Genomic DNA, 12,699 nt, shown 5'->3' on the forward strand with positions numbered 1-12,699 from the left:
AAACGCCACTCTGGCAGGCACCCCCAAGGTCCACCTGGCACCAATTAAATCTGTCCTCAACATAGCCGCCAGACTCATTTCTGACTGTCGAAAATTCGACCACATTTCCCCTGTCCTCAAAAACCTGAACTGGCTTCCAATCGAAGGTCGCTCCACCTACAAGATTGCTTGCATCACCCATAAAGCGCTTCACCAAAACACCCCCTCTTACCTGTCAAGTAAACTACAAAAAGCAGGGAGCACTAGATCGCTGAGAAGTTCTAACTCCCTAGCCCTTATCCCTCCCAAACTTAAATGCAAAAAGACCCAATCTCGTTCATTCTCTGGTAATGCCCCCACTATCTGGAATGCACTACCCAAAGACCTTCGATGCAACCCCTCCTATCCTCTCTTCAAAAAGAGACTCAAAGCTCTTCTCCTCAATAAATACTGGGGTTCATAATTCTCACTGACCTTGAACTTCCGCATCTCCCATCTCTCACTCTCTCTCTGTCACCCTACATTCTCCCCCTCTCATTTCACCCTCCCCCTTCCTCACCCTCTCCCTTAGCGTTATCCTCAACTCCCCCTGCACCACCTCTAATCTGCTCTAATGACCATTTCTCTCACTGTATCTTGTCCATTTCTAACTATATATTTTACTTAATATGTACCTGCTATGTTCATGTGCCATCACTATGTAAAGCGCTCTGATACTCTCGGGTCCAGCAGCGCTATATAAAACTTTTAAAATTAAAAAAATTAAAATTAAATAAAAAAATTAAAATCCCCTAGGACTGGTAAATCTGGCACCAAAGACGACGTGAGCTACACTGGAGTTGACACACAGGATCCTCAAGGGGTGTGGGTGGAAATGGCTTCACATGCTACACAGGCATCCCCCACAAAAGGTAGTCCCAAGGGAAGGGCAACTCCCAAGTCCAGGGACACTACCAAGGACACCACGAAGGAAGGTTCAACTCCTAAGAGCAGGAACACTCCCAGGGACAAGAACACTACAAAGGCAAGGCCACCTCAAAAGAGCAGGGACACGCCCAAGGACAAGGACACTACAAAGGTAGGGGCAACTCCCAAGAGAAGAGACACTCCCAGGGACAAGGACACTACAAAGGAAGGGGCAACTCCCAAGAGAAGAGACACTCCCAGGGACAAGGACACTACAAAGGAAGGGGCAACTCCCAAGAGCAGGGACACTCCCAAGGACAAGGACACTACAAAGGAAGGGGCAACTCCCAAGAGCAGGGACACTCCCAAGGACAAGGACACTACAAAGGAAGGGGCAACTCCCAAGAGAAGAGACACTCCCAGGGACAAGGACACTACAAAGGAAGGGGCAACTCCCAAGAGCAGGGACACTCCCAGGGACAAGGTTGCTTCTAGAGACAGGTACACTACAAGGGAAAAGTCTGCACCCAGGGACAGGGCACCGCCCAGGGATCAGGGAACTTCCAGGGACAGGACACCTCCTACGGCCAAGGCACATCCAAGGGACAGGGCTTCTCCCATAGACACTAGCTCCATCAAGGACAGGCATACATCACCCCTGGCTGCACTGAGGCTGATGTTGTTGAAGGAACGTAGTAAAGATGTGTCCGCGGTGGAGTCCCCCCATACCTCTACTCCCATCCACGCCCGTCAGAAACAGAGGAAGGAGTACCCTGTAGTTGCATCCCCCATTACACATGATTTAGAGGGCAGAAGGCAGGCCCACAGCAAACAACAAGCAGGGTCCAGCACGTCCCCAGAGAGCAGACCCCCACCAGCAGATGATCCACCTTCGCTGGGTGATGTTTCAGATGAGGCCACACCACTTACCAGTCCAGTCATGTCCAGGGTGCACTCACATATCCCTAAGAAACGTAGACACACACCATTGACACCTGAACACCCCGATGTCGCTCAAGTACAGCTATCCCCAGCTCCCAGGGCCACCCTGCCTCCTGGCCCATACAGCCCTGTGGCTCATCATTTCACTGGTCCCAGTGGCGCAGCTGCAGTTGACTCTCATGTGTCAGATGGTGGTACTGTGTCTGTTGTTTGCTGTCATGCTTCAAGTAGTAGCACTGTCTCTGTTGTGCCCTCTCCTATTTCTGGTGCTGGCAGTGTGTCTGGGTCTGTGGCTCATGTGTCAGTCAGTAGATCTGTGGCTGTGTCTCACACTCCTGTTTCTGGTGCTGGCAGTGTGTCTGGGTCTGTGGCTCATGTGTCAGTCAGTAGATCTGTGGCTGTGTCTCACACTCTAGTTTCTGATGCTGGCAGTGTGTCAGGGTCTGTGGCTTACGTGTCAGTCACTCGAGCTGTGGCTGTGTCTCACACTCCAGTTTCTGGTGCTGGCAGTATGTCAGGGTCTGTGGCTCACGTGTCAGTCACTCGAGCTGTGGCTGTGTCTCACACTCCAGTTTCTGGTGCTGGCAGTGTGTCAGGGTCTGTGGCTCACATGTCAGTCACTCGAGCTGTGGCTGTGTCGCACATTCCTGTTTCTGGTGCTGGCAGTGTGTGTGGGTCTGTGGCTCATGTGTCAGTCAGTAGATCTGTGGCTGTGTCTCACACTCCAGTTTCTGGTGCTGGCAGTGTGTCAGGGTCTGTGGCTCACATGTCAGTCACTCGAGCTGTGGCTGTGTCGCACATTCCTGTTTCTGGTGCTGGCAGTGTGTGTGGGTCTGTGGCTCATGTGTCAGTCAGTAGATCTGTGGCTGTGTCTCACACTCCTGTTTCTGGTGCTGGCAGTGTGTCAGGGTCTGTGGCTCACGTGTCAGTCACTCGAGCTGTGGCTGTGTCTCACACTCCAGTTTCTGGTGCTGGCAGTGTGTCAGGGTCTGTGGCTCACGTGTCAGTCACTCAAGCTGTGGCTGTGTCTCACACTCCAGTTTCTGGTGCTGGCAGTGTGTCAGGGTCTGTGGCTCACATGTCAGTCACTCGAGCTGTGGCTGTGTCGCACATTCCTGTTTCTGGTGCTGGCAGTGTGTGTGGGTCTGTGGCTCATGTGTCAGTCAGTAGATCTGTGGCTGTGTCTCACACTCCAGTTTCTGGTGCTGGCAGTGTGTCAGGGTCTGTGGCTCACATGTCAGTCACTCGAGCTGTGGCTGTGTCTCACATTCTTGTTTCTGGTGCTGGCAGTGTGTCTGGGTCTGTGGCTCATGTGTCAGTCAGTAGATCTGTGGCTGTGTCTCACACTCCTGTTTCTGGTGCTGGCAGTGTGTCCGAGGCAGGTAGTTTAAGCAGTTCACCTGATTCTGGGATGTGAGGTGCTGTTCACTTCACTCCCATGTGATTTGACTTGGTGTGTACATTGTCCATTATAACCAGCCTTGCACTGTTGTTGTCGTTGGGACGGGTAGCTTGACCCACGTACTGGTGTTGCTAGTGATGTACCTGCTGTGTTGTCCACAATGCCCTGTTGCTGTTCTGATACTGCATTCTGCCCTCTCATTTGCTGCCAATGATGTACCTGCTGTGTTGTCCACAATGCCCTGTTGCTGTTCTGATACTGCATTCTGCCCTCTCATTTGCTGCCTATCATGTACCTGCTGTGTTGTCCACCATGCCCTGTTGCTGTTCTGATACTGCATTCTGCCCTCTCATTTGCTGCCAATGATGTACCTGCTGTGTTGTCCACAATGCCCTGTTGCTGTTCTGATACTGCATTCTGCCCTCTCATTTGCTGCCTATCATGTACCTGCTGTGTTGTCCACAATGCCCTGTTGCTGTTCTGATACTGCATTCTGCCCTCTCATTTGCTGCCTATCATGTACCTGCTGTGTTGTCCACAATGCCCTGATGCTGTTCTGATACTGCATTCAGCCCTCTCATTTGCTGCCTATCATGTACCTGCTGTGTTGTCCACAATGCCCTGTTGCTGTTCTGATACTGCATTCTACCCTCTCATTTGCTGCCAATGATGCACCTGCTGTGTTGTCCACAATGCCCTGTTGCTGTTCTGATACTGCATTCTGCCCTCTCATTTGCTGCCAATGATGTACCTGCTGTGTTGTCCACAAAGCCCTGTTGCTGTTCTGATACTGCATTCTGCCCTCTCATTTGCTGCCTATCATGTACCTGCTGTGTTGTCCACAATGCCCTGTTGCTGTTCTGATACTGCATTCTGCCCTCTCATTTGCTGCCAATGATGGACCTGTTCAGTGCAATGGACTGTTGATACACTTAGCCCCTCTCATGTGCTGCCTCTGATGGACCTGTTCAGTGCAATGGACTGTTGATGCACTTAGCCCCTCTCATGTGCTGCCTCTGATGGACCTGTTCTGTGCAATGGACTGTTGATGCAGTTAGCCCCTCTCATGTGCTGCCTCTGATGGACCTGTTAAGTGCAATGGACTGTTGATGCACTTAGCCCCTCTCATGTGCTGCCTCTGATGGACCTGTTCTGTGCAATGGACTGTTGATGCACTTAGCCCCTCTCATGTGCTGCCTCTGATGTACCTGCTCTGTTGTCCACAATGCCCTGTTGCTGCTCTGATACTGCATTCTGCCCTCTCATGTGCTGCCTATCATGTACCTGCTCTGTTGTCCACAATGCCCTGTTGCTGTTCTGATACTGCATTCTGCACTCTCATTTGCTGCCTATCATGTACCTGCTCGGTTGTACCCAGTGCCCATGCTCTTGCGTACTCAGAGATTGTACCCCGATTATGTTTAATAAAGCAAGTCATTCATGTGTACTGGTTTGTCGTTGTCATTCCTGAATGTGTACTTCGATTGTGGATATGTTTGTGCGATCTGATGTGGTTTCTCGTACATGACACTTCCCCTCCCAACGTCACAGCCCTGCCAGGTACTCCCCTTCCGACAGTAAATGGTGTGTAGCGTACCTGCGTCGTCGTCGATGATGGTCCATGACTTGCTGGTGGAGGATCGCGAAGAGTATCGGAAAAGCGTGTAGCGCTGGGTCCATGTGGACGAGCTGCTTGTGGTGGGTATCTTAGCAATGTGTGGTTTGTTCGCTGTGGGGAATCCGCCGTGTTCAGGCAGGTTGTTTTTCCGCAGCGGTTTTATGTGTGTTTTCTGCCATCTTGATTTGGGACACGGTCGGAGACGTCATTCCGTACGGCGGTGTCTCTGGATTGGTTACGTCCGCCGCGGGGTCGGGTGTAATTCCGCGGCGGTGCGTTCTCTTCCACCACGTACGGAGTTCTGCCAGTGTTTCCCATCCTAATATGGCGGTCGGACTGTCCGCGGCAGGCGGACAGGGAAAAGGCATTTTCCGCCTACGCCAGGACGGCGGTCACACTTCCGTCCGCCATCCCAATGAGCCCCTAAATGTGCATCACCAAGCAAGAACAGAATTGACCACAAACAATACTGCCCATAATTGGGGTGCCGTGGGCCCCAATGCACTCCACCTGCTGCACTAATGATGGATGTAGCCCTGAGAAACAAGCAATTTTCTCTTCTTTCATTCCTTCTCCACCATGTCTGACTATCATTTCAATCTCAAAACAAGTCCAGGCTCTGTCTGAAAGAAAATTAGCTACTGCATGCTTCCCCAGTTGATTTGCACCAATGGCGTCATCTGTCCTAATGCTAGCAAGGAAAATGAGCCCCCATGCCCAAATTCTATTGTAAAACATTCATAATTGTGATGCAGTGGGCCCCTTGGCAAAAGTGTCACTGTACTTGCTTCACTAATATTAGCTGCTGCCTTGCTGTTGCCTCTGACCTTTAACAGCATGGGATCCCATCCCACACCAACCCTCTCCCTCCCATCCCTATTCACCCTCTCATCTCTCTGATGCCCAAATCAAGATGTTGCCTCTATTTAATTTCCCCGCTCCCTTGGGTCATTGCTCCAAGGCTCAAAGAAACACTGGCATAGGAATGGTATCCTATAGCTCTTATGCAGCTGCAGCATCAAAGATGCCTACAGCTCTGAAAGCAGGCTGTCTACTCAGCCCACTCAGCTGGGCTAATACTTATAGCTCAGATGCCCAAAGCAGGTTTTCTCTAACAATAACCACACAAATAGCACATTTAGCCTCCCTCCTTCCACTGCTTGGGCCCTGTTCTGTGTGGAACAATGGTGTCCTGGGCCCTAATGCTAGCAAGGAAAATGCACCCCATGTTCTTTTTCATAGCAAGACTGTCATAACTGAGATCTAGTGCCCACTCACAAAGTGTGTGTGGCGGGGGAGGGCTCCTGTCCTGCAAAACATATTGAGAACTAAAGAAGGAGCATGCCTTCTCACCAAGGTGCCCGCTACCTGAAAGAAATACAAATGTGTGCAATGGTTGGAGCCAGTGTAGGCTTTAATTAATACAAAAAAAGGTAACAGTGGGTCTAAAAGAGAGAAATGTCTATGTGTGCCTTGATGACTCTATGTGTGCCTCAAATCTGAGGCACACAACCGGATATCTACACAATGTGAAAGAGTATCCATCAGTTACTTTTCCTGTACCGCCCCTTCATCATCTGGACCACTTCACAGAGTGGGGAGTCCATGTTGTAACCACCTCAAGAGATATTATTGTGAAATGGTTAACTACAATGGTATTAGGACCCAAGTGACCAGTGGTTGGTATGTAGATGTAACTGAAAGCAGTGCATAAAGTGATAAAGAAAAGTGCTCTTGTTAAAATTGGAGAGTGAACGCAATAATCACTTTATTCTGGAGCCGTCCACTTCCAAGATAATAAAAACAATTAGGTGCAAATAGGTCAGTAGATTAAACAAATGACTACTGACTAGATCTTTTGGTCGACATGTTACTGCGGGAATTAAGGATCCACAAAGGTATCTACCGCTTCTTCAGGACCCAATAAATATTTGCTACTGCTCAAAAAATATATATTATTTAGGAATATAGTGAACAAAGAAAATGATCATAGTATCACCTGTTCACTCCTTGTAATCCTTCTGGTTAAATAGAAGTTATCCAGATTTCGAAGGCACGAAGACACAAACAAAACATAGACAAAGGGACAAAACAAGGCAGGATAACAAAACCAACATTAGTATAAGTTATCACAAGCTACAACATTGTGTGAAATAATTTCTCTTATTATATATGGGTTCAACTTAACCCAATTATAAAGGAAATTTGGCCTCAGGCTCACCTCTGGTGCGAGAGGAACGTGCTTCTCCTCACCTGGCATGCAGCTCAGGATAATGGGGCACCGCTCTGTGGTATAGAAAAATATTCAATCATGATTGTCTTCGCGACCACTGAACAGTTAGAGACTCTGTCAGTTAGTTAGGTTAAAATAAGGGACCGTGAAACCATCTCTTCCTTTAAGGTTCGCTGTACATAAAACCATGTGTGCAGATGATGTCTTCTCTATTTCAACACTAGAGCTAACACCTCTACTAAGTGTGGCAAGGATAAGCATACCCTCCCACATCTAGAGCAAGCTTGGCATGGAGTATTAAAGTCATTAAATTGTAAGCGTCAAATGGCACTGTTATGATGCGCGGTACAAATTGGCTCTTCTCTGCTTAAACAGCAACAACTATCGCTTGCCTCCGTATTGTTAAGAGCAAGCGCACCACATCTATACATTTTCAACAGTTGCTTGGCGTCTAAAGTATTTAACCGCTGTATTAATTAGAGGCGTCAACGGGCTCTAACGCTAGATTCTTGCGGGCAGGCTATTGCCCCGCGTACAATCTACCGCGATTTTTTAAAATAAAGGAAGGAAGAGCTATGTAGCCCGCGAAAGGGTTCTATTCCCATGTGCTGTACTGACCTGTCCGTCGGTACTCCTGACAGCCTACTGGGCTGTATGGGGAGGTATCGAGCAGAGTCTGGGACCATCTTTGTTTACTACTGTTGTGATGCGATTGGATATGGATGACGTCATTCCTCCGCGACAGGGAATCATGGGAAATGTAGTTTCTGGATCAAACCTGTAGTGTTTCGTGTGTGTCTGGTGGCCCGGAATTACCACATATTGTAGTCTCCTTTCTATTTGTTCAAATCATGTGGGAGGGTGTTCTATTCAGTGGTATTTACGTTTAGTATTCTATCCAGTGGTATTGTGATGTTATGGGACCACTTATTCTAACTCGCTAAAAACCAGCCACATATTTTGGAACTGTCATCATTCTTAATGCATTTTTAGTGGCAGATGTTACTGCGCCCATTTAATTAAGGTGTTTGCGAGCATAGGGAGAGTCTGTTTCTACAGAAACCCTGAACGAACAAGGAAAGACCAAAAAAGATGCTGAGACTCTTAACGTGTAGTGCACAGTCTGCAGTGTTAACCACTCCAGAACAGAGTCTCGGCTAGAAATTATTGGCCGACCAGGAGGAGGTCGTTGTACTTCTCCTGGTCGGCCAATCATTTCTGGCATTGGATCCTTACTGGAACCATTATCGACTTTTGTCGATATCTTTTTGAGACCTTTGGTCAGACTCATGCCAACTTATCTCCAGGACACCAAAGATCTGCTTAGGTTATTACCGGAGATTGAGTTTGACCCGACAGTAGATCTTCTTGTGTCCTTTGACATGGAGTCACTGTACACCTCCATCCACCAGAATGAAACCTTGGAGGTGATTGAAGGACTGGTGAACATGATTTTGATTCCATCACACCCATCCCCTTGATAATGAACTTGGCAACAATAGCAATGAAGGAGAATTTCTTTGAATTCGAAGGGCAGTGCTATTTACAGACATCAGGGACCAGCATGGGCAAAATTTTTGCCCCAAGCCTGGCGAACCTTTATATGCACAAATTTGAGCAAGACCATGTCTTACACACCACAAACCCGTATCTAACATCAGTGCGGGTTTGGAAGAGGTATATTGATGACATCTTGGTTGTGTGGCGTGGCACTGTCCCTACTCTCTTAGCATTTCATGATTGGTTAAACAATCGTAACAACTATCTACGGTTCACTGTGGAACACAATCAGCATTCACTGGCTTTCCTTGATCTGCTGATTACTGCAACACCAGAAGGTCTCAAATCTGAGCTCTACAGGAAGCCCATGGCACGTAACTCGTTGTTACAATACGACAGTTGTCACCCTAAATCACTACGTGATAATCTGCCATTTGGGCAATTTCTGCATATTCAGCGCAATTGCTCCACTAAAGAGAGTTTTAACAAGCATGCCAAAGACCTAGCAGAACAGCTTGAAGACAGAAACTACCCAAGGAAATTGATCCGACGCTCAAAAAAGAGGGCAGGAAATAACAATTGAGAGGCATTATTGGAGCCAGCTCCACCTAAAGTGCAGAGCCAACGTATGACCTGTGTCAATACTTTCAGTACGAGATCCAATGCGATACAGCGAATAATCAGGAAACATTGGAAGATTCTGAACACTGGAACCGACTCTCTTGAACAGCCCCTGTTTGCATTCAAACGTGGCAAGAGTCTCAAAGACCAATTGATACACACTAGACCACAGACAAGAGAGATACACCAAGTAGGCACATTATGGGATATGCCGCCAGTGATGGGACATCACCCCTGTGGAAACTGCGCAGCCTGTCCACAAACGAAGCGCTCCACAAGTATTGACATAGGGAGTGGTCGCCCATGGGAACAAAGGCGATTCACAAACTGGAATAGCAGTAATTTAATCTATCTTATCACTTGCCCCTGCCTCCTTAGGTATGTCGGGATGACTACTCGAAAAATCAGAACTAGAATCTCTGAACATAAAAGCACAATAAGGTGCAAAAAACAGGCAACCCGACTAACAAACCATTTTTTACAAGTAGGGCACAAACCCACAGATTTTGAATCGACCGTACTGGAACAACCAACTATTCCAGTACATATAACTGACGTGTCCAAACATCTGTTCAAAATAGAACAAAAGTGGGTATACAAATTGAACTGTGATAAGGCTGGCCTTAATGAGGACATTCCATGGATGTCACTCTAAATAGTGTCCACAATTCCTTTTTAGGTTTCGCCTGCCGAAGGCTGCGCTCTGCGCAGCTTTTCGGCACAGGCGAAATCTATTGTTTACAATATGGGCTTCAGGAACGTCCCCCGGCTCCCATTGGCTAGCTCCATAAATGGAGGCTAGCCATTGGGAGCCGGATCTGTCCGTCAAGGCCGGACCAGATTCGGGGGCGTTCCCGTGATTTTTTCTCTCTCCGCCCCTCTGTGCGCGTCATCGCGGCCGTGGGCGGGGTTTATTTTTTTTTGGCGTTCATGTTTGTTTTGGCCGACCGCCGCCGGAGGAAGTACAGGTCCAGGTGAGTGCTGGCCGTTCCCGCCGCCCCCCTCCCCTCCCGCTGTCCGTGCCGCTTCTGTTCATGACGCCATTAGGGGTCCTCGCCATTAGAAGCCTTTGAAGAAAGAGCCGCATTCCCTGAAAGCCTCTCTATCCCTGTGTGCGCGCATGCCATGCCTTGTTCTTATTTTCGCAGCGCTGACTTGTTGAAAGCAGCCACCGGAGGGGGTAGACAAGCACCGGCCGATAGTAATTAGCCTGAGTTGAGCGGACGCGCATTCACCGCTCTACCGCATCGCTCTGCTGCCACTGCTCCTGCCAGACAACAAACTCCACTGCCCTTCTGCTACTCCTTCTTGTCTCTCCACCGCGCTGCCACCGAAAGTCCCCGAAAGACACAGCCGCCTGGATGTTATTGTTGCCGTGAGTTTTCCAGCGTTTCTTAGTGCATTCTTCGCATGAATTCCTTAGATGCTGCACTCGCGAAAAATGCCAACTTTCAGCCTACCATTTCCGCCATTGCTGAGAGGGATTCGAGCTGCTGTCAACTTTTATGTGTAACATATGTGTACTGGGTATTGTTAGCAGTTAAATACACTAACAAAAGAATCAAGGATTTGGGTGAGAGGGGTCAAGTAGATGTTGAACAACACTGGTGAAAGAGCTGAGTGCTGTGGGACTTCATAGTTGATTCTGTCAGATCAGGAGAAGAAGGGCCCAATTGTATCTGAGTGTGTTTTAGGCAGGAGGAGTAAAAGGATAGTGCATTTCCAATGATAGTGGCTGAGAGGTTCAAGCCATTGATGAGTACAGAATTAAAGCACAGGGTTTGCCTTAGTTTAATGAGGTTAGAAGAACAGATTCTGCATTGCTGAGATCAGTGGAAATCACTGAGGAGGCCTTGAGCTTCCTGGTAGGCTGTGAGTTGGTGAGAAAAACAGTTTTGAGTGCTTTGGCAAAAGAGTGTGGGTTGAAGATCGTCTGGTTATTGAGAGAGATTGTCTGAGTTCAAGGAAGATTTCTTTATGATGTATGTGGTGATGGCATGCTTTAGCAGTTGAGGGAGGTGTTATTAAGCTTGGTGATAAAAAGGTGCAGTGCTGCAAGGCCCAAGCTGAAGATTTTTGGAGGACAAGTATAGTGGTGTTTCAATTTTTACGATTTGGTGTGCAGCCTATGCTTCCTAATTTGCTGTGACATTGTACTGAATGTCAGCACCACCCTGGAGGCACGAGGCGCTGCATCTTCACGGCACCCGACCAGGGGGCACACATGCCTGAGCGGTGACCTTTCGCAGCAGCACCACAGATCATCCATGTTGATGGATGAGCTCTGTGTGGGTGTGTGGAGGGCTCTGTGTGGGGGGCTCTGTGTGGGTGTGTGGAGGGCTCTGTGTGGGTGTGTGGGGGGCTCTGTCTGGGTGTGTGGATGGCTCTGTCTGGGTGTGTGGGGGGGCTCGCAGTGTGTGTGAGGGCTCTGTGTGGGTGTGGGTGGGTGGCTCTGTGTGTGTGTGTGTGGGGGGCCCTGTGTGTGTGTGTGGGGGGCTCTGTGTGTGTGGGGGGGCTCTGTGTGGGGGGCTCTCTGTGGGTGTGTGTGGCATTTGCGAGAGATTAAGCTATTGGCATTGTAAATGACAATGCTATTTATTTATCGGTTTTCAAAACAAACACATAAATAAAAAAATTGTCATTTACAATGCCAATAGCTCTAACTTTTCCAAAGGCGAAACCGTTGCATTGTAAATGCTTGTTTATTTATGTCTACTATAGTACAGTAAATCAGAATTTGTGGATACTGTTCAATGCACTACATGAGACTCTGTTCTGGCGTGGTTAACACTGCAGACTGTGCACTACACGTTAAGAGTCTCAGCATCTTTTTTGGTCTTTCCTTGTTCGTTCAGGGTTTCTGTAGAAACAGACTCTCCCTATGCTCGCAAACACCTTAATTAAATGGGCGCAGTAACATCTGCCACTTAAAATTCATTAAGAATGATGACAGTTCCAAAATATGTGGCTGGTTTTTAGCGAGTTAGAATAAGTGGTCCCATAACATCACAATACCACTGGATAGAATACTAAACGTAAATACCACTGAATAGAACACCCTCCCACATGATTTGAACAAATAGAAAGGAGACTACAATATGTGGTAACTCCGGGCCACCAGACACACACTAAACACTACAGGTTTGATCCAGAAACTACATTTCCCATGATTCCCTGTCGCGGAGGAATGACGTCATCCATATCCAATCGCATCACAACAGTAGTAAACAAAGATGGCCCCAGACTCTGCTCGATACCTCCCCATACAGCCCAGTAGGCTGTCAGGAGTACCGACCGACAGGTCAGTACAGCACAAGGGAATAGAACCCTTTCACGGGCTACATAGCTCTTCCTTCCTTTATTTTAAAAAATCGCGGTAGATTGTACGCGGCGCAATAGCCTGCCCGCAAGAATCTAGCGTTAGAGCCCGTTGATGCCTCTAATTAATACAGCGGTTAAATACTTTAGGCGCCAAGCAACTGTTGAAAATGTATAGAT

This window comes from Lissotriton helveticus, chromosome 5_1, assembly GCF_964261635.1.
Source record: "Lissotriton helveticus chromosome 5_1, aLisHel1.1, whole genome shotgun sequence".
NCBI classification, from domain to species: domain Eukaryota; kingdom Metazoa; phylum Chordata; class Amphibia; order Caudata; family Salamandridae; genus Lissotriton; species Lissotriton helveticus.